Consider the following 23,674-nt stretch of genomic DNA (forward strand, 5'->3'; position numbering starts at 1 on the left):
AACCCAAAGAGATTCTGGTCATACATAAAGCACACCAGTGGCAAGACGCAATCAATACCTTCACTGCGCGATAGCGTCGGTGAAGTCACTGATGACAGCGCCACTTTAGTTATTAAACACGGTTTTCCGAAACTCCTTCACCAAAGAAGACGAAGTAAATATTCCTGAATTCCAATCAAGAACAACTGCCAAGATGAGAAACATAGAAGTAGATATTCTCGGAGTAACGAAGCAGCTTAAATCACTTAATAAAGGCGAGGCCTCCGGTCCAGATTGTGTACCAGTAAGGTTCCTCTCAGAGTATACTGATACAATAGCTCCATATTTAGCAATTATATACAACCACTCGCTCACAGAAAGATCCATAGCTAAAGACTTGAAAATTGCTCAAGTCGCACCAATACCCAAAAAGGGAAATAGGACCAATCCGCTGAATTACAGGCCCACATCACTAACGTATTTTGCAGCAGGATTTTGGAACACATACTATGTTCGAACATTATGAATTATCTTGAAGAACACGAGTTATTGACGCATAGTCAGCACGGATTCAGAAAACAACATTATTGTGAAACACAACTAGCTCTTTATACACATGAAGTAATGTGTCCTATCGACAGGGGATGTCAAATTGATTCCATATTTTTAGATTTCCAGAAGGCTTTCGACGCCGTTCCTCACAAGCGTCTTCTAACCAAACTGCGTGGCTATGGAATATCGCCTCAGTTGTGTCACTGGATCCGTGATTTTCCGTCAGAAAGGTCGCAGTCCGTAGTAATAGACAGAAAGTCATCGAGTAAAAAAGAAGTAATATCCGGCGTTCCCCAAGGAAGTGTTATAGGCCATCTTTTGTCCCTGATCTATATTAACGACATGTGAGACAATCTGAGTAGCCGTCTTAGATTGTTTGCAGCTGATGCTGTCATTTATCGCCTTGTAAAATCATCAGATGACCAAAACGAATTGCAAAATGATTGAGATACGATCTGTATGGTGCGAGAAATGGCAATTGACCCTGAATACAGAAAAGTGTGAAGTTATTCACATGAGTACTAAAAGAAATCCGCTACATTTCGATTACGCGATAAGTCACACAAATATTAGGGCTGTAAATTCAACTAAATACCTAGTGACGTGGCAGAATGTCGACGGGATCCGGCTGCATACCCGGAAATTATTAGAAGAATAAATACCTAGTGATTACAATTAAAAATAACCTAAATTGGAACGATCATATAGGTGCTGTGGTATGCAAACCAAAGGCTGCGATTCATTGGCAGAACACTTAGAAGGTTCAACAGGTCACTAAAGAGACTGCTAACACTTCGCTTGTCCGCCATATTCTGGAGTATTGCTGTGCGGTGTGGGAGCCGCATCAGGTGGGACTGACGGGTAACATCGAGAAAGTTCAAAGAAGGTCGGCTGGTTTTGTACTACCGCCAAATAGGGGCGATAGTGCCACAGACATGATACGTGAATTGGAGTGGCAATCATTGAAACAAAGGCATTTATGTTGCGATGGAATCTTCTCATGAAATTTCAATCACCAGTTTTCTTCTCCGATTTCGAAAACATTCTGTTGGCACACACCTATATAGGAAGATATGATCATCACGATAAAATAAGAGAAATCAGGGCTCGCACAGAAAAATTTAAGTGCCTGTTTTTTCCCGCGCGCCTTTCGAGAGTAGAACGGTAGAGAGACAGCTTGAAGGTGGTTCATTAACCCCCTGCCAAGCACTTTAGTGTGAATAGCAGAGTAATCACGAAGATGTAGATGTATTATTGAGTCTTTGTGGTCTACTTTGGAGTGAAGTGTTACCTGAACTGGGCACTATTTTGCGGGAAGAATGGTATAAAATTTCCTTCATTGCCGTACAGAACGCATATTTATCGATCCAGAGACGGCTGAAAGCTGTTGTGAATGCCAACAGGTTTCCTACACAGTAACAGGGATGGTAATGTATTGTGTTTTTGGTTTACCTTATGTTTATCCAAGCCCTGTACCAGTGGAACGATTCGATAACAACATCAGCTATGGAAGTGTGAAAAAAATTACAAGGCTAATGAATGAAATCAGTAGTTAGTATAATGTATAGAGGACTTACATACATGCGATTAGCAACAAACTTGACATCAGAGTTGAGAACAACGTGCTACACGAAGTAAAGGAAGTCTGCTAATGTGGACACACAGCAGCTGTTGTCTGACGAAGGAAGGAGAACACAGGAAGCCGACTAATACTAGCAAAGAGAGCATTTTTCTCTAAAAGAAATCCACTAGTGATTCCATAACTGAAGAAAGAAATTTGAGACTGCACGTCTCGAGCATAACATAGTATTGTGTGGAAATGTATCGCGAACTGTAGGAAAACCGGAAAAGAAGAGAATCGAAACGTATGAGATGCTGGCTTGCAGAACGAAGCTTAAAATTAAGTGGGTTGATCAGAAATGAGGAACGAAATCTGTGGATAACACTAACTAGAGCAAGGGATTGTAGGTGAATGTGTTAAAACATTAGGGAATAAGTTCCATTGTGCTTGCTACAAGGGAAAATAGCAGAGGATGACGGAGATCGTCAGACACACGACAAATAATGGGAGATGATATGAGAAAGTTACATTCCGAAATGAAGAGCTTGATACAGGAGAGAATTCGTGGTGGACCACATGAACCCTGTCAGTGGAATGATACAACAAACAACAAAGGCATCTCAGCACCCTATGATGATGTTCTTCGTCCATTGCTTCTCTCCATACTCGTCAGAAATGCACTAGTGTCTGTGGATCATCAAAATATACGCGCCAACGTGAGAAAAGGCCATGGTTAGCAGCACATGTGTTGTAATATTATAGAGTTGTCCTTAATTTAGAGGCAAACACTTAGTAATGTTTTTAATCTTTCTGGATGAAAGAAAAATGTTTGACAAATATTGCACAGTCCTTTTTTTCTCATCGGGAAAGTCAACCATCTTCCAAATGTTTATTATAGAATACGGAAGAATACATTTGGACCCTACTCTGTGATATAGACAATATGGGTACCATAAAACGCTGTTGCAGCCGTATCTAAAACTAACTACTTACTAAGTACGAAAAAACTGAAAAGGAAATAGTCAAATATATCAACTACAGCCAAGGAAACAATCGTTCTTGACCTGAGTAAACCATGTCTTATCTATGCTTTTAGTATAGATGTATATAAAAAGTACGATTTCCCGTGGAAATAATTAATCATTATGTACCTAATAGTACAAAAGACATCGAAGGGCAATGCTTGCTCATCCGATAACGGACGCACTGCAACAGTATAACCCAATGGCAGTTGTATTTCGTGGGTTTTAAAATATTATTTTACAAATTTGTTGGTCACTCGAAAAGGGTACTGCTATATGCCAGGCCATTGTTAATCATGGAGGTTGCGTTCACAAAAGATATAATTATTCTGTAATTACCTTTATTTAATCTATAATGTTCATTTAATGATGTTGAATTTAATTAATGCCAATTAAAAAAATTATATATCAAAAAGAATTTATTAAACATTTTCGTACAAATGCGCATTGCAGTGCGTAATAATGGTTATTTAATGAATTGAATGTTATTTATTAACGTCAGACTCTCAAAAGACATACGAATAAATTGTTTTTAATGGCTGGTTGGCTGTATGGTCTCTTATAGCGTTTAATAAAGCAATGTAAATTATTTAACAACGAGCACCTTACGGAAGGTGGATAGATGGCTTTAGAAATATGCAAGAGTGGCATCATGGATACGTAGAACTGGATGATGGTGATAAACAAATCTCTTTACGTATTTCTGAAATTTGTGTCCCGCTCACACCCAAGCAACAGAGGATGGTTTTTGAGTCTCCCATCTTGATAAACTAACACACTGTCATCTCTATGTCGGCCGTCTCAGGAGCATAAATACTGAAATCGAACAACTGTGTGTGTCAGACTACCATTTGAAGGAAGAAAGGAAGATTATGCGTTAACGTCCAGTCGAAGTTGGCTTTAAAGACGGAGCACAGCACGTTTCCATGGATATGGGAAGGATGGGGAAGGAAATCGGTGATGTATTTACCAAATAAAATACCCCGGTACTTGCCGTAATCAAGGAAGGAGGACCACCAGAAAGTCTTAATGTGTTGTCCGGACATGGATTTGAACCGCCGTCCTTCCAATGCGAGTCCAATGTGTCACCACCGCGCCAGCTGGCACTGCGCTGCTACCCCACTTTAGATTTATTGAATTTTTGTGGTCGTTGGTAGATCAGCAGATGCTCGCACGTCGTCGCTAGTGGCTTTAAGAGGCCTTTTGTTTTGGAACTGGTACAGGCATTCGCTGGGATCGAATGAAGGGTAGAGCCACGGGTCGTAACACATCTGAAATGTAACGTCCACTGTTCAGAGTGCCGTCAATGCGAAGAGGAAGTGACAGAGACGTGTAACCAATGGCACCCCATACCATCACGCCGGTGATACGCCAGTATGGCGATGACGAATACACGCTTCCAATTTGCGTTCACCGCGATGTCGCCAAACACGGATGCAAACATCATGCTGCTGTAAACAGAACCTGGATTTATCCGGAAAAATAGACGTTTTGCCACTCGTGCACCCAGGTTCGTCGTTGAGTACACCATCGCAGGCCCTCCTGTCTGTGATGCAGCGTTAAGGGTAACCGCAGCCATGGTCTCCGAGCTGATAGTCCCTGCTGCTGCTGCAAACGTCGTCGAACTGTTCGTGCAGATGGTTGTTGTCTTGCAAACGTCCCCATCTGTTGACTCAGGGATCGAGACATGGCTGCACGATCCGCTACAGCCAGTGGAAATGAAACGGCAGGTGTACGTAACTCAAGCCCTGGGTGGAAAAGCCTGCACTAGGGTGTTGGTCCTGCTTGACACAGGAAGTAACCCAAGGCGGACGGTCAGGGCACCTGAGCGCTGAAGCACATTACAGCGGGGGCCGTCCGGTATTGTAGTGGGCCGGAAGGATAACCGGATAATACTTCGGAAACTCTGAATATCTTGGACGCCACAGAGAGGAACGAGGAAGCGCTACCTCAGAAATCACGCAGGCTGCGTTATTTCCGAGGATTTTTACTCTGAGAAGCGTACCATTGTATGAATTCCTAATTAACGGGTGTAGGTATTTCCTCACAAACTTTCCGCACTGGACAACAAGTCTAAAGTATGGTTGGTCGGCGTTCAGAAAAGTCTGTAGAGAGGGAGAAAATTCCGTGGTTTCGAGAATATGATTCGCATACTGCAGTTACGAGGGAGGGGAACCGAGCTTTGCTGGGAAGCCAGCGGTGGAGAGAAAGAGGTCTTCCGTTTTGAGCACCCGTGTTTGACGGTCGCTTAGTATTAGCTTTTGTTGGTACAGACGGGCTTTCTGTCTTTGCTCTCAGGAGATATTAGAGTTAGAAAGGTTAGGCACTGTACTGTTGCGAACTTAAACGATTCTGGACTTCGTCTCCGGCTAGGGAGTCGTCGTTGAGTACGCAGCTTCTAGTGACTGAGAGCACTTCTGCCGTTATCGGAATTACGTCCTTGTGGCTGGGAGTTCGCGTTACTTGTCTGTAGAACACAACAAGAGGAGAAGACAGTATCAGATTATACTAGTCAGAGGACTACCTTCTGCCGTCTTAGTATCTGAAAGAGTTTTTTTTTTTTAATTTGCGAATGGAGTTCTTCAATCGTCGCAGACGTGTACGAGACCCATAACTCTGACGCACCAGACGCAGTAAATATAGTGACATTGCTAATTGGTTCGGCTTATTAAGGCTATGAAGCTAAACAACTGTGACCGCGTATTTCCACTGAGGTTGCACACCACTGTAGATCATCTTTGAAAGTATTGTCTTCTAGTGTTCGGTACGTAGATGGACTCTCGTTATTTATAGGAGATCGCGTAGCCATGAAAAGGGGCATATTTTGGCAGTTGTTCAATGATATTAGTTAGGAAATCCATTGGTATCTTTTTATGTCAATTGGACATTGATACATAAACATTTGTAATATATGGAGGGGTTTTAATCTACAATAAATGTATAAGCAGAATCAAAATTTATCATTTTGTAGTTACTAGTTCCCGTAATAATTAATTTATGTAATTTATATGTTAAAGAACAATAAGGAGGTAATAATATCACCATTAACAGATCCTAAGATCTGCTCCAGAGGGTAGTCAGACAGGGCCAAATCTTCATTTTCGAGTTCAATATTTTCCGTTTCGCGCATTCATTTTTACACCTGCCTGGAGTAGCATCTTGGAACGTGTCAACATCATTTTGACACTGTATTCCTTCCGTATGTACGCCTTTTCGGTGGTGCATTCGGACCTAACTTCATTTCTTGTGGATGACATTGCGCCCACGGCTTAAATCTGATCGAGCACGTGTGGGATACGTTGGGGAGACATATTGCAGAACGTCCACATGCAAAAAAGACCATCCAGCAGCTGTGAACCACGATCATAAAGGAATGCAGTGCTCTACCACTAGGACTCCTTGCCAACATTGTAACCACACTGTAGAGCATTCATTTCCGTCCTTGATGATCACCTTTTGTACTGTCTAGGAGACCATCATGAATTACAGTCTTGTCCTGGGTTCCATCGTGTATTCCTCTGTTACCTGCTCTACTATAATGTAGCAGTCCTTTGTACATATAATCCAAGTTGCATCGAGGTATGTGTGCTTGGCAGTGACACATCAGGCAAAAGTTACTTACGTTCGTAGGTTTTCCACTCCAATGTAATGTATTTTGCGGAGGAAAGTGGGGCGTAAAGAATTCAGATAACTGTTCCAGTTGATAACCATATCACTCACAGAGTATTTGGGAAAATTCAGTAACTTTTTTCTAATTAGTGTATAGACAAAATAAAACCGGCGAAAGTATTTTCCGACTTTTGCTGCATTGGATCATCGAAATAACTCAGTGGTGACAGATGTAAATCTGTGCCCGACCGGGATTCGAAACCGGATTTCTAGTTTTACGCGAGCGGTCGCCTTAATGGCTTCGGCTATCCGAGCATGTCACGCGCTCGACCCAAATCTCCGAATTCCGCACACCACTGAGTAGCGTCCCGTGTCCATTACTGCTCTTCCCTTACAGCTCTACTGTATTCTCGCGAGAGGTCGGACATTATTGTGCATCTTCATTGAAAGACTGATATACCGTCAGGCGCAGCCGGCCGCGGTGATCTCGCGGTTCTAGGCGCGCAGTCCGGAACCGCGCGACTGCTACGGTCGCAGGTTCGAATCCTGCCTCGGGCATGAATGTGTGTGATGTCCTTAGGTTAGTTAGGTTTAAGTAGTTCTAAGTTCTAGGGGACTGATGACCACAGCTGTTAAGTCCCATAGTCTCAGAGCCATTTGAACCATTTTGAACCGTCAGGCGCATGTACACTAACGGAAAAAAATCAAAACACCAAGATTGAGTTGTGCAACATAAACGAAAGTTGGTAGGCGTGTTTTTATATCTGGAAGATAATGTCTATTCAAATTTTGCGCCAGTCTCGTAAGAGTGGCCCTTAGCGCCAGCATGAGGACAGGAATCAGGTTTGCTTTAAACATACGCTGTAATGGTCGTGATGGTCAGTTAACTTTGAGGTTGGACGAGTTTAGTTGATGTTAATCAAAAATGCATCTAAGGCGACAAAGACACCATTATCAAGACCTCACGGAGATCGGACAAGGTCGTGTAATAGGGCTACGAGGAGCTGTTTAATCCTTCTGCGATACTGCAGAAAGAATTGGCAGGAATATAGCCACCGTACATGATTGCTAGTTCTTTTTCGATGACAGTGATAGCCGTGTGTTGGTTAGGAGGCCATTTGAGGGCTTGCAACCAACCTGTCAGAGTGCTAGAAACACTGGACCTACACCTTGAGTTATCGTCTGGAGTGCGATTTCCTATGACAGCAAGAGCACACTCGTGGTTATCGCATGCGCGTTGACTGAAAATTCGTGCGTCAGTCTATTGATTCGACCCCTTGTGCTGCCATTCGTGAACAGCAAAAAGGTTCAAATGGCTCTGAGCACTATGGGACTTAACATCTGAGGTCATCAGTCCCCTAGAACTTAGAACTACTTAAACCCAACTAACCTAAGGACATCACACACATCCATGACCGAGGCAGGATTCGAACCTGCGACCGTAGGAGCAGCGCGGTTCCGGACTGAAGCGCCTAGAACCGCTCGGGCACAGCGGCCGGCTCGTGATCAGCACTCCAGCAGTTGTTTTCCAAGAGGATAACGCTCACGTACATACCAGTTTTGTAACCCAACATGCTCTGGAGTGTCGATATGTTACCTTGGCCTTCTCGATCATCAGATCTGTCTCTACTCAAGCGCATATGGGATATCATCCGACGTCATCCAAAACCAGCATTAACCGTTCCTGTATTGCTGGCCAAGTGCAACAGCCATGGAACTCCAGCCAACAAATTGACATTCAACACCTGTACAACAAAATGCTCGAACCTCCGCCGGAACCAGCCGCTCAGTCCAGGACTGCAGGGCCTTATACCGCTCGGCATGCTTGCATTCAATAGTCTGGTGGTTTCAGCGGTCATTAACGTACGAGCAGGTTTACATTTGCAGTTGCTTATCTCGTGCTTACATTAATCTGTGGTCTTACAATGTTAATAAGTGTTACAGAGACACATATATTTCTAAAATTTCGTTACTCTGCCTTAATGATGTTTTGCTGTTATGATTTTTTTCCCATAAGTGTATTATGTGTCTGAAAGAAAAGACACCAAACTTATACGTTATGTATGTAAGTGAAAACTGTATTTTATACGCAATAGTGTCCGCAACCGGTACCATCTTACCAGCAGGTGTGATAAAATGTTAATCATGCAGACAAAAGAGAACGAAACGTCTGGTGATTCGACGATGATCTCATCTTAGAAAGATCTCCATTGAGAAAGATTCCGGTTTCACACATCGCTTTTACGCCGAGTTCTTCGTTAGCGTCCTTACTTTCTCGCCTAATGGTTCTTACGCCTGTAGAGCAGCTCGCTTGTTGCGAAAGCTATGAACGTGTTCCAGGGAAAGCGTCCCGTAGCATATAAGGGCTTCCTGCATTCCTCGCTCGTTACTGAAATATGTACCGCGCGCGCGCGCCACCCTATCCCGTGAAAGCGATACCAAACGACGACAGCTCTCTTGAATATCAAGTGTCTTAAATTAGTCCACGCAGCTCACCCTTACGCTGCAACGATTATATGCTACAAGGCAGAGAACTGGTTGTAAGAAAGCTGGCTGCATTTAGCTGAGCCGCCACACCAATCACAGTGCTTGTGTATGTGTGAGTGAGTGACTGTGGGGGAATCACTGTGAGTGTGTGTGTTTGGGGGGGGGGGGGCGCATGCACGCATCCTATAGCTTGTTTCTATGATTGCTGCGACCGTCGTTCGAAACCACAAGCAACATTACTACGAGGAACGTTCAATACGTAATGCAACACTTTTTTTATCAGTCAGTTCCGATGGAAAAAAATGCGGTATTTGTTGTGGGGCATCGTGGAGTATTCTCGCTTCAGTTCTTGTAGTTCACGAAGTTCCAATAGAAGGCGATGCTGTACATAGCCTTCATAATGGTGTCTGTAAGAGGTGTGCGTTCCAAGCCGAGGGCTGTCAGTAAAACCAGAGCATATAGATATTCACAGGCGGTTGTACAATGTCTACGGATGGCAGTGAACGAAAGCACGTTGAATCGTTGGGCGAGGCGTGTGTCGTCATCGCAACAAGGTCCGCAAACCTGTCCGACCTCCTGCGTGCCGGCCAGTAGCACACAGCTACGACTGCTGCTATGCTGGGATGTCCGGACGCTCTCGTTCGAGGTGGTCGATGAGTCACATTCAGACACTTCGCTGCTGAACTGGACGTCTCCGTTGGTAGTGCTGACTCACTCGTCCACTGTCCGCCCGGATAGCTGAGTGGTCAACGTGACGGGCCCGGGTTCGATTCCCGGCTGGGTCGGGGATTTTCTCCGCCCAGGGACTGGGTCTTGTGTTGTCTTCATTATCATTTCATCCCCATCCGGCGCTCAGGTCGCCCAATGTGGCGTCGAATGTAATAAGACCCGCACCAAGGCGGCTGGACCTGCCCCATAAGGGGCCTCCCAGCAATGACGCCAGACTCTCATTTCCATTTACTCGTCCACTAGTTGGGGTACTCAAAGGTGTGAGCACGCTGAGTTCCTCACCGGCTAAAGGAAGCCCTTAAAGAGCTTCCATCTGTTCGGCCCAATGAAGGGAAGCAGTACCTAAATGATGGGGAGATTATTGACGCAGCAAGACATTGACCCCGACGTCGGCCAGTAGGTTATAACCAACAGGCATACAGGCTCTCCCAGTAAGGCGGCTTAAGGCCATCGCATTGAACGGAGATTATATTGAAAACTAGGGCTTTGCAGTCAGAAGGGTGGTGAATAATATGGTATATTGGGATCGTGAATAAAACCAACCTACTTTCAGAAAAAAGTGTTGCATTTCTTATTGAACGCCCCTCTTACATCAGAATTAAGAGGTTTGTCTCGACTCAACTCATGATTGCGATGAAGCCCCATACTCCTTGACAGAGCGTAGGGGACGATGCTGGAGACCCGCACCGCTGTACTAGGCAAGGTCCTAGCGTAGGTGGTTTGCCATTGCCTTCCTCCGACCGTAATGGGGATGAATGATGATGATGAAGACGACACAACTCCACCCAGTCATCTCGAGGCAGGTGAAAATCCCCGAGCCCGCCGGGAATCGAACCCGGGATCCCGTGCTCGGGAAGCGAGAACACTACCGCGAGACGACGAGCTGCAGACCAATTCATGATATACTTGTACTACTCAGATTGCTACAATCACTTCCAAATGAAGAATTGTAAATGTTTAACTGGGGCAAATTCATCTGCAAGATACGTCTATAGTCTATCATTCCCACCCATACCCCCTAATCTCCCCCCCCCCCTTCTCATGGTCTTGGCGTAAAGCAGTACGTCTGCTGTCGCGTTCTTACAAAAAAAAGTAAAAAAATAAATAAAAAAGTGTTCAAATGTGTGTGGAATCTTATGGGACTTAACTGCTAAGGTCATCAGTACCTAAGCTTACACAGTACTTAACCTAAATTATCCTAAGGACTAAAACACACACACACACACACACACACACACACACACACACGCCCGAGGGAGGACTCGAACCTCCGCCGGGATCAGCCGCACAGTCCATGACTGCAGCACCTTAGACCGCGCGGCGCGCGTTTTTACAGTCCTAGGTTTTTCAGCTTTCTGTCGCGGTTATTAGCCGTGCCGAATCAATCCAGAGAAATAAATCCACGCTATAGTAATACATTTGATAGAAGTGGCACTATATCACTCAGGTTGTGAAAGAAAGCGGACGCGGACGTACTATGCCGCGGGGCAGCTTCTAGATGTACGAGCTCCTTTTCGATACCAAAGAAGTACACATTACTAAAGTCAAGTAAAAAATGGTGAGCCTTGTTCCTGTGTTTCGGTTTTTTCCTTAAAATTCGTTAGAGTGCACTCAGGAACATAGAAAGTAGCGTACGCAGAGGAAGAAAGGTACAAATGAGAAAATTTTGCAAATTTTGTGAGATCCGATGTGCAAGTGGTTCAAGTTTAGTGTGAATGCAAAATGCCTAGACCCTGCAATGGCTCTTCAATCGGGCAGGGAGGCCTATTTGAACGGCACGTAATGAGCGAGTTATAAACGTGACAATTACATCCAGACTCGAGGAGAACGTTACTAAACGCAGAAAGCTAGGTGTTAGACGGCATTTCTCACAGTTAAGCCAGTTTGCGAAGGGCCTAATCATCGTCATGAAAACAGCTGGCTAGTGGACACGCCAGCTCGATGATAACGCAGTGTTCCGTCAGACGATGTTGGAAACAGTGGACACGAGATGGCACCCACGCACGTTGTACCGGATCTGGAGCGACCAGGAAGACGACGAGACGAGAGGATTGAAGGATCCCGCGGCAAGCGATCAGGGTTTTCATAGTGACTGGCTCGACGACATAAGCAGAGACACAGGTGCCAGCTGTTGCATAAACCATTTCCCGACGCCTTACGGACGCGAATTTTCAGTCCAGGTACACTTGTTCTGTACTTCCATTAACACCCCTGCTGTTAACATCCAAACATCGGCGACCTTGTCTACGGTGGTGTCAAGCGAGAAGGACGTGGACTGCTACAGACTGGCAAAACGCGGTGTTAAGTGATGAATCTCGATTCTTTTTGGGGGCAGTTGATAACCGCATACGGATGTGGAGGCAGCCTGGTGAACGGTATATTTCACCCACGCTCTAGCACCCACACCGCTCACACAGCCGGTGTAATGGTTCGGAAGGACATAAACTACGGTAGCCGGTCCCTTCTAATTGTGGTACGTGGAACCTTAACGGCCCAGCTTACGTTGATCGCATTTTTCAACTCCATGTCGGATCTTTCCTACATGGCATGTTTTATCAGGGCCACCCTTCCAGCAAGATAATCCTTGACCACGTACAACTCTTACGACCATAAATACCAACGTTCAAGTATTTTCATCCAGTATTACGTTTTAGAGGAAAAGTAAAGTGAAATCTACTCTTGTTTTAATATCGCTGAAATGTTTATGGGTAAAAGAAAAACAAGAAATAGGATTCTGCTAAAGGTCACTTGTAAGATATTTATAACTTAGTTTTTAGTGAAATACTCAGTTAAGGTCTATGCCTTGATTCAGTATGCAGAAATTAACAGCACACTTCAAATAAACTAAGGTAATTCCAATCCAATTACAATTACATTTTCAGGATGTAGACTTTATTTTTTCTGTTGGATTAAACTGATTTTGGTAAAAAACTTTATATAACCAAAATCACATAAATTATTCTTCATTTTTGACAACCGGTTTCGACCAAAAAGTCATCTTCTGGTCTTCAAAAAATTTTTTGTTAGAAAACGTGTTCATTGTGAGTTGTTATCTCTTGCTATGTTGTCATTATGGTGGATAAAATGTGGCACATTTTATAAGGGTTTGTCAGAATGCACATTTGTCTACGTTTGCATATTGCTGTATATTGTGATTTTTAAGACTTATCAATCATCAGCGAGCGATACGTATACGTTCAAATGGTTCAAATGGCTCTGAGCACTATGGGACTTAACTTCTGAGGTCATCGGTCCCCTAGAACTTAGAACTACTTAAACCTAACTAACCTAAGGACATCACACACATCCATGCCCGAGGCAGGATTCGAACCTGCGACCGTAGCGGTCGTGCGGTTCCAGACTGTAACGCCTAGAACCGCTCGGCCACTCCGGCCGGCGATACGTATACGGACATGGCCAGGTGCACAAGATGCTTTTTAATTGTAAATGTTTTGAAACTTCCTGGCAGATTAAAACTGTGTGCCGGATCGAGGCTTGAACTCGGGACCTTTGTCTTTCGAGGGAAATTTCTCTAACGACTTTTTTTAAAAAAATCTCTTTTGTTCCTTATTGGTCGTTGTATCTGTTCTGGGCGGACTTCCCAAGACGCTTGTTCAAGTTCATCGGTGATCCGTTCACTCAGTTTTGTTTGTTCTTTTTTTTTTGTTACAAAGAGCAGCTAACACTCTGACCGAACTCTCTGAGGTACCGTGCCCGCGCCGACTGAGGTACCCACGCACGACTCATGAGCCCTTCGCACAACTTTACTTCCGCCAGTCGGCAGAGCACTTGACCGCGAAGGGCAAAAACGTCCCGAGCTCGAGTGTCGGTCGGGTACACAGTTTTAATTTGCAAGGAAGTTTCATATCAGCTCACACTCCACTGAAAAGTGAAAATTTCATTCTGTAAATGTTTTACTTCTGACAAACTTTTCTATAATGTGCTGCATTTTATCCTCCATAATGAAATCTTGGCATGAGGTTCTAACTCATAATGAACACGTTTTCTAACAAGAAATTTTTGAAGACAGGAAAATTATGGTTATATCTGTCGAAACCGGTTGTCGAAAGTAAAGAATTTATAAGATCTTGGCTGTAAAGATGATCATCTTGCATATCTACGTCTTCAGCTTGCAAGCATCCTAACGATATGTAACGTACGGCACATACTGTCTCTTGGGTGTACTGAGTAATGTGATTGGTCTTTTAGTAGCCTGCCCGGCTAGCCGCGCGATCTAACGCGCTGCTTCCCAAGTGGAAGGCGTGCCAGTCCCCGGCACGAATCCACCCGTTGGATTCGTGTCGAGGTCCAATGTGCCGGTCAGAATGTGGATGGTTTTTAAGGCGGTTTTCCATCTACCTCGGCGAATGCAGGCTGGTTCTCCTTATTCCGCCTCAGTTACACTATGTCGGCGAATGCTGCGGAAACACTATCTCCACGTACGCGTACACCATAATTACACTACCATGCAACACGCAAACATTAGGGGTAGGGGTAACACTCGTCTGGTATGAGACGTTCCCCGGCGACGGGGGGGGGGGGGGGGGGGGGGGTTTGCAGTGGAGGCCGAACTGCACAATAACCCTGGACCCTGGGTTCAGAAGGCGGCGGTGGGTTGGGTGGAATGCTGTCGCCGGGGCGAAGCCTCTCCATCGTTTGAAGGTCCTCGGTTTAATACTCACTACACACACACACAAAACGTTAAGTTGCTGAGTAGCAGCCAGTAAGGTGACATGTGCGCTTGTGCTTGTGTTGCAGTCCATGTTGTCGCCGGCTGCAGAGTCCTCCGAAGCGCTGGTGACCGACACCAAGAGAGCCGTCGCCACCCACTGACAGTTCCACCGGTGAGTCACTGACACTTGCTTTACCTCAAACGAACAGGATGACCAGCATGCGCAAATCTTTCCATGCTCTTCTAAACAAACTCGAGGCACAAAACCTGACCAGAGAAAGTCTCAGTCCATTAATGTCCCCTTATCTCCCCTTCCTGTTCCTCTGTTTTACTCTGCCGTACAGCTGTCTCTGTTCGACATCTCTCCCCTTTCTTCGTCTCCCGCACACTCTTCTCCCCTTACTCCCTCTCATTTACTCTCTCCCTTCTCCCTAGTCTTCACTCACGTGTTTCGCCTTAGGTTTAACTCACTCTTCCTCCTTCCTGTACACCTGTATTACATTACTGTTCTCTTTCTCTTAACATCACCTACTTCTCCCTCTCCCCTTACATTTCATTTTCTTACCTTCATTCTTTCGCCCAAGTTGTACTCTCTCAATCTCTACAATTTTTATGCTCTTCCCCTCTATCTCATTCTCCCTGTTTTCCTTTTTTTGTTTCTCTCTCACTCCTCCTTTCTTAAATTCCTTACTTTTATTTCAGTCTTACTCTTCCCATTTTTGTGTCTCTTTCCCCTGTTCTTTTCCACCATCTTCCTCATCTTTACCCTGTCAAACTTGCTTGCGCACCAGTATACACCCTCTAAAACAAAACAACACAAAAAAAATCAAAAACAAAAGACGGCACACCACTTAGGTATTTTCCGAAAGTGACGGAAATCCGTACATATGACGTGCATTTGCAAACAAATGATTACAATTTCAGAAAAAAATTAGTTGATTTATTCAACAAGAAGAGCTTCACAAATTGAGCAAGTCAATAACGCCTTGGTCTACCTCTGGCCTTTATTAAAGTAGTCATTCGGCTAGGTATTGATTGATAAAGTTGTTGGATGCTCTCCTGAGGGCTATCGTGCCATATTTTGTCCATTTGGCGTGTTAGATAGTCAAAATCGCAAGCTAGTTGGAGGGCCCTGTGCCTAATTCTCCTTAAGTTCTCAACTGGGGCGACTTTTATGGCCAAGGTAGGACTTGGCAGGCACGAAGACAAGCAGAAAACACTCTCGCCGTATTCGGGTGTTGCTGCAGTGTAAGCTCAGGATCGTAGCAATGAATTCGCAACAGCCAGCAACTTATTGACTGGCTCCATTTACGGAGTTGTTTCTCTTGAATAAATCACCTAGTTTACGAAACTGTAATAATTTGTTTGTCTGGACTGGTTTTCGCCCAAATCTGATAATCCCTTTGGGGTGCGTCGCTTTCCTTTTTCTTCTTAAAGTATATATATATATATATATATATATATATATATATATATATATATATATATTACGAAGTCACTGTTGTGTCCTAAATACAAAGAATTCCGTTTGGTAGTGATTCATTCATCACAATTACGTGACATTTGATTTGTAGATGTGTGTTCAGTTTTAAACTAGTTGCTGTTGCTGCTACAGTTGTCCTATTCTGAACAACAATAATATGAGGGTGAGTCGAATGAAAACCTTAAATATTTTTTAAAATATTATTTATTGTGCAGAAGTGGTGTTGTATAGCTAGAGAAGGCCGGAATGCACGCGTTAAACTCAAGCAGTCTGGCGTGAGGTCTGAAACAGGATACGTAATGAATGCTATAAAGAAAAGTACGTAGCTTCTGGAATACTTAACTTTAATCCACATTTGTAGAACATGGCTCTTGATGATACAGAAGTATTATAGCAATTGAAAACGGCGCCTTGCTAGGTCGTAGCAACTGTAGCTGAAGGCTATGTTAACTATCGTCTCGGCAAATGAGAGCGTACTTCTCAGTGAACCATGGCTAGCAACGTCGGCTGTACAACTGGGGCGAGTCTCTCTAGACCTGCCGTGTGGTGGCGCTCGGTCTGCAATTACTGACAGTGGCGGCACGCGGGTCCGTCGTATATTAGCGGACCGCGGCCGATTTAAAAACTACCACCTAGCAAGTGTGGTGTCCGGCGGTGACACCACAAGTGGTAAAACGCTGTATCACTTTTCAACATAATCCCCCCCCCCCCCACGCTCAATGCAAGTCCTCTAGTGATTACAAAGTTCATAAATTCCTTTAGAAAAAAATTCTTTTGGTTGTCTGCGCAACCACTGATGCACCGCGTGGCGTACCTCTTCATCAGAACGGAACTTCTTTCCTCCCATTACGTCTTTGAGTGGTCCAAACGTATGGAAATCACTTGGGGCGAGGTCTGGTGAGTATGGTGGATGAGCAAGACACTCAAAATGCAGATCTGTGATTGTTGCAACTGTTGCACGGGCAGTGTGGGGCCTTGCATTGTCGTGTTGCAAAAGGACACCTGCTGACAGCAATCCACGTTGCCCCGATTTGATTGCAGGCCGCAGATGATTTTTTAAGATATATGTGTACGATGCATTGGTGACAGTGGTCCCTCCAGTCATGTAATGCTCCAAAACGACGCTTTTTTCGTCCCAAAAGAGAGTCAGCGTAACCTTCCCTGCTGATGGTTCTGTTCGAAACTTCTTTGATTTTGGTGATGAGGAATGGAGCCATTCCTTCCTCGCTCTTTTCATTTCCGGTTGGTGGAAGTGAACCCAGGTTTCGTCCCCAGTAACGATTCTTGCAAGGTTGAAATGGCTCTGAGCACTTCTTTGATCATCAGTCCCCTAGGACTTAGAACTACTTAAACCTAACGAACCTAGGAACATCACACACATCCATGCCCGAGGCAGGATTCGAACCTGTGACGGTAGCGGTCGCGCGTTTCCAGACTGTAGCGCCTAGAACTCCGGCCGGCTTCTTGCAAGGAAGCCATCATCTTATCGTTCAAAGCGCCGAAGAAATTCTTCACAAGTATCAACTCGTCGTTCTCTCATTTCAGGAGTCAGCTGCCGTGGCACCCATCTTGCAGACACTTTGTCAAACTGGAGCACATCATGCACAATGTGGTGTGCTGACTCATGACTAATCTGTAAACATGCTGCAGTGTCATTCAGTGTCACTCGGCGGTTTTCTTTCACTATGGCTTCAACTGCTGTAATGTTCTGTGGAGTCACAACTCGTTGTGCCTGACCTACTGAAGTCACACCATTTGCGAACTTCCTACTCCATTCGTAGACTTGCTGCTGTGACAAACGTGAATCACCGTACTCAACCTTCATTCGTCGATGAATTTCAATAGGTTTCACACCTTCACTACGCAAAAACCGAATAACAGAACGCTGTTCTTCCCTGGTGCTAGTCGTGAGTGGGGCGGTCATGTTTATACCGATACCGCGACGGTATGTGTGCATCTGCACTATGCTGCCACCTACAGTCCATTCTGCACGCTGTTTGTAGCACGCTTACCAATTTACAGGATAATGGCGCGAAATTTCGATTTGTTATTACAAATTCATGGTTTTCATTTGACTCACCCTCGTATAGTCTGTCGGTAAACTGAAGAGCGAGCGCGCGAGTCCCCACTCTGCCTACCCTGCTACGTCACAGGGCGCTTCTACGGGCTGTTCCACAACGTAGTATAGTCCCTGCCGCGGCGCGCGCTTTAAATTTGTGACGACGCCGTGTACAGATACGTCCCGTCTGCGTTTATTTTTAGTCAAATGCGTTAAGAGTATAAGGAAAACAAAGACGATAGCTTCTTCGAAACAAAACATTATAGACTAAATAATATTAACATAAGAACGGAAGTTAGGATTCTGCTACAAACATAGAACCGAATGCCTATTCATATGAATGTATGTTCCTCTATTCGTAAGACGAACCAGATATAGTGCAATCGGACTGTAGAATTTAAGGCTTGTTCTTACTTCGTGTTTCTACTAAAAGGTAGAAGTTTTCTTTGAAGGGATGCATTAAAACTTAACAATTCTTGGAACACGAAGGATGTTTTCAAAATAACCAGAAATTTATAATTACATGTGTTGTATTAGTTCGATTCGCAGTGCTTTTTTGTCATTGTCTTCGTAAACATGCCTGAAAAGTATTTCCAGGTAAATCCCATTTCACGCAATGTCTTGTGTAAAACATCTTTCTGCAACGAAAATGTATTTTTTGTTTCACGCCAGTGAGTAATTTACGTAATGTGGGCATTATTTTTTGGTTTATGTTAAGGTCCTCCATTGTTTGTCGAATGACCGATTTTGTGAAACTGTCTATAACGATGGGTTTCCTCCCTAAATTATTAGTTTTTCTTCGCGGCGATTCCAGTAAACCATGCGCCTTGTTCTCGCGTTCCTTCCTTATTCGTCCTATTTTGGCGAGGCTGACGTTTGCATAAACTGCAGCCCTTTGATTGGGACTGGTAATATTAACCAACAGTTCTTTTTGTGTAGCCTTCTTAACACAAGCTGTAATAACGTTAGAGACGATCGAACGCTCGTTTTGCGCCAATATCTCCTTTGTATTCTGCACATTTTCTTGCAATGCAGGGCGATTATCCATCACTCCCGGATACTGAGGTATATCAGTGTGTACACAAAGTCAACTGACTGAGATTGGCAAGTAAGATCCCACGATCAGAAACGACGTAAATCACTGCACCCCGAACTACACCGCTAGATAGGTAACGCGCAACTGATTTTGGGTTGCCCTGTGGGCCAGTGCCAGGGTTCTTCCGGAAAAGGCCACTTCCCCCACCAAAAGCGCTGCTCGCTCTTGAGTTTACAGACAGACTATAAGAGCAACCTGTTATTAGTGTTATTTCAGCAGTTTATGATTGTCTGTTTCCCCCTGCTCACCATCCCTCGCACGTTTCCCTACCCCCAATCCACTCTGACGTCTGTGTAATATAACATCTGTCTGACACGAAGCACACCTGAACACGTCGGGTGTCCAAATAATCCGTAGGCGTAAAAAGTGCAGCTCGCGCCTTCTGCAGCGTTTCTCGGCTGGCGGTGACAGTTTCCATTTATTCAGGCCGGCGCCACCTGCGACCCTTCCCACCATTTATATGCCGCGCCCAGCCCCTGCCATTGTGACGCCCGCTAGGGGCGGCGTACGTGGACGGCTCGCAGCTTGGCTCCTGGCGCGGTCGCCTTCCATTCCGCCCTCGGCTCTTCGGAGTGTGCGGCCCGCCATCCCCCTCCGCTGCTGACTATTGTGCGAGCCGTGTGGAAGGGCGGCCTACGGTCTTTGTCTGACTGGTGGCTACCCGGAACTGAGTGTGTCTGGCCGCGCGCCCCTGTGAATATATGCCACAGTGACAGCGTGTCTTTATTGTGACCGCCCCCTTTGCGAGCGATGAAAGTTTCTCTCTTCGTCTCAAGGAAAGTAGTAAGCTAGCGGTGAAACAGGCACAGCATTCAACGTTTGAAACGAATAACTGGTCTACAGTTAGTCAGTTAACACAAACCCTGTCAATCCAAAAAGTTTAAAGAGTGCGTTAATAAAAAATAGCGCTAAGTCAAATGGTGGTATTAATGTTTCAAGTATTCTGCATTCTGTATTTTGCATTCTGATTTAGAGATGTTCGGTTCATTCCTCCATTGCGATATATGACACTACGACACTGCCACACTACGCCCGCAACTCCGCTACTTAACACTGCAAGCTCACAATTGACTGGTCGAATGCACATTTGTTTACAGTTGTTAGTTCAAGCTGCTATCGTAGCTGCTGCACTGACGTCGCTTATACGCCGAGAATGAAATCAGTCACCGGACATTCTGGCGGGACGGTGTAAATGCTATTAATATAGTTAGGAACATCTGTATGCAACTCAGTTAAGTTGTACAGTCGACTATTACTAGCTCGAATCCTGATAGAGTTTCTCGAGAAACCGAAGTAGTTGTAGGCTGCCTTAAAAAATGATAAATCGAAGAAATCTTAACCTGTTTGGTACATTCGATAAATAGAAGCAAATGTCCTGACCGACCGTCAGCAAACAATCCACAATACGGTGTATGCAGCTATGGAATGCTCGCAAATTCGAATATTTTCGTCAGTTGTTTATGCACTCAACATCAAAATCATTCAGATGTGCAGAATTATCAGTGCAGGACTATTAGTTGGATATAAAAGATTTACTGTGTTTCAAAAATAGTAAATCAGTTATATAATTCACTCACTACAAGAGCAATAGCAATCTCAGAACGCTTCATTGGCACTAAAAACCATTTTGTAATTTTCAGCATAGGTCACAAGCTACACACACTCTGTTCTACATAGTTAACCTGTTTAATGTTACGCAGTGTTGTAGGTGTGGAATATATGGTGTGTGTGTGTGTGTGTGTGTGTGTGTGTGTGTGTGTGTGTGTGTCTGTGTGTGAGCTCGTTGACCAGATTTATTTCTACTAATCTCACTGCCCCCCCTCCCACCCCACAGACAACTTACGACCATAGACATCACAATAAAAAAAAAATTAAAAAAATTCACAGATGACAGTACTCCTCAAAACTGCACAGGTTAACACGATGGAAGAGTGCGTGTGTGCAGATCGTGGTGCCGAAAATTATTTCAGTGGTATAATCTTCACCGCTAATACAACAAGATTAGCAGTAGAGCAACACACACGGCCCCAAATGATTCCCCAATGAATGGCAACGAAACGTATGCGAGAAAGCAAATAGTGCCACGATTCAGTCGCATACAGGTAGTGCTTACCTCAAAATCACTGATATAAAAGCGTCGATCATGAACAGAACGAGTGTGTTCAAGTGATGTGGGGAGTTTAGTGGAGGCAGAAAAAATGTTCATGAAGAAAAGAGGTGTGGAAGGCATTCGATTTTGACTGGTGCGTTGGTGCAAACAACAAAGGAAACTGTTCTTAAGACGTCTGATTGACCTTGAATGAAATTTCTGCAACGTTTCCACAGCTCTCCAGAAGTCTCTTATACGAGACACACACAGAAACTCTGGGATGCCGGAAACCGTGCGCAACATGGGTCCCAAAACACCTGAGAGCAACACAAGAAAAATCTGGTCAGTCGCGTCCCCGAATTTCTTGAGTTACTTGAATTGGAACGTGAGTGATGTCTGATCTCTGTTGTGACCAGAGATTAAACGTGTGTGGCTCATTGCTCGCCTTTGACAAAAATATAGTTGTCACAGTGGCGTCACAGCGATCCCTCATCTGCCAAAAAATTCAGAACAGCGATTTCCGAAAAAATAATCAAAGCCTCAGTGTTCTGGGACCGAAGAGGCATGAATTTGGTTGAATTTCTGCCTCTGAAAGGCCAAAAATGCACGAAGATATTTTGAGACCATTAAAAATCTCAAAAGGAGCATTCTAGACGAAATGAGAGGAATACTGACGAGACGAGTGTGCTTGTTGCACGACAACTCCCCTCCTCACACAGCCTCCGAGATGCTTCTCCAGGCGGGTGTAAAAATGAATGTGCGCAACGGAAAATAGTAAACGCTGTAATGATGATTTGGTCCTGTCTGACCACCCATTGAAGCAGATCTTAGGCTCTGTTAATGCTCTTTTTTACATATAAATTACAATCTAAACATAAATGAATGTTGAAGGCAACTAATAATGCTAAATGATAAACGTTGTTATTAAATTTATATTTATTATAGATTAAAATCAAGTATAATTGTCTATATTTCATAACTAAAATTATTAATCAATTGCCCAACTCTGCCCCTTATTATGACGCGAAATGACTGACATTATCTACGTACCAAACACTGGAAGAAACAAATTTCAAAGATGATCTACGGTGCTGTGGAACCTCATTGGAAATAAACTAACGTGATCACAACTGTTAAGCTTTGTAGCCCTAATAAGACGAAGCAATTTGCGATATCACCATATGTATTGCGTCCAGTGCGTAGAAGTGATGGTTCTCGTACTCGTCTGCGATTATGGAAGAACTCCAGCCACAAATAAATTCTTTCAAACCGTAGGACGGCAGAAGGCGGTCCTCTGACTAATATACTCTGATTCTGTCTTCTCCTCTCTGTATTCTACAGACGAGAAACGCGAACTCCCGGCCACAAGGACGGAGTTCAGATAACGTCTCAACGTAAGTATAGGCAGAAGAAGTGCTCTCAATTACTGAACGTTGCGTACTCAACGACGACTTCCAACCTGGAGGTGAAGTCCAGAATCGTATAGGTTCGCAACAGTACAGTGTCTAACTGTTCTAAATATAAAATCTCCTGAGAGCAAAGACAGCCAGTCCGTCTGTACCAGCAAAACTGATACCGAGCGACCGTCACACACGGGCGCTCACACGGAAGACCTCGTCTTCCCAGCAAGGCTCGGCTCCCCACCCTCGTAATTCCGAAAACGAATCACATTCACGAAACCTCGGAATATTCTCCCTCTCTACAGATTCTTACGAACGCCGACCAACCATATTTTAGTCTTTTGTCGTCCAGCGTGGAAAGTTTGCGAGGAAAAACCTATACTCGTACAAGGGTACGTTTCTGAGTAAAAATCCTTGGAAATAACCCAGTCTGCGTGATTCCCGAGGTGCCGCTTCTTCGTTCCTCTCACCTGCGTCCAAGATTTGCAGAGTTTCCGGTTATCCCTCCGGTCCTGCTACAATAGCGGCCAGCCGTAACACTATTGTGCTCCAGAGCTGAGGTACCACTACGTCCGTCTGGCTACTTCCTGTTTTTAAGCAGGACCATCACCTGTGTGGGCCTTCCACCCAGAGCTTGAGTTCCGCTTGCCGTTTCATCTCAACTGGCGTTCCAACCTCTCTTAGTATAAGCAGTCATTCATTACGCCGTTCTGATAATGAAGGCAATCCGTCACCTTTTATGCAATAAGCGTTAACAATTATTTAAAAGGCATACGTGACAATGTCAGTCCCCTTTAAATATTCATTATACGATATACAACCTATCAAATGATACCTAATTGTGGTTGTAGTTCACGGCGAAGTATGTGGATGAGTGCTTGTAAGGTGCGAAATTATAGCCACCTTACAAGCCTTACCCACCAAGGCGCTCTTGGA

General features: G+C 44.4%; 1 protein-coding gene across 1 annotated transcript in view; it reads left to right on the plus strand.

Moving 5' to 3' along the window:
* The first annotated feature begins 14,695 nt into the window (after positions 1-14,695).
* LOC126188452 (hexosaminidase D-like) overlaps positions 14,696-23,674 on the plus strand; it is a 355,740-nt gene continuing 346,761 nt past the window's right edge. Inside the window, exon 1 of the mRNA XM_049930057.1 lies at positions 14,696-14,783. The gene's annotated coding sequence lies outside the window, so the exon portion shown is untranslated. The remainder of the gene's footprint in view (positions 14,784-23,674) is intronic.

The sequence above is a fragment of the Schistocerca cancellata genome, chromosome 5 (genome assembly GCF_023864275.1).
Source record: "Schistocerca cancellata isolate TAMUIC-IGC-003103 chromosome 5, iqSchCanc2.1, whole genome shotgun sequence".
Lineage (NCBI taxonomy): Eukaryota > Metazoa > Arthropoda > Insecta > Orthoptera > Acrididae > Schistocerca > Schistocerca cancellata.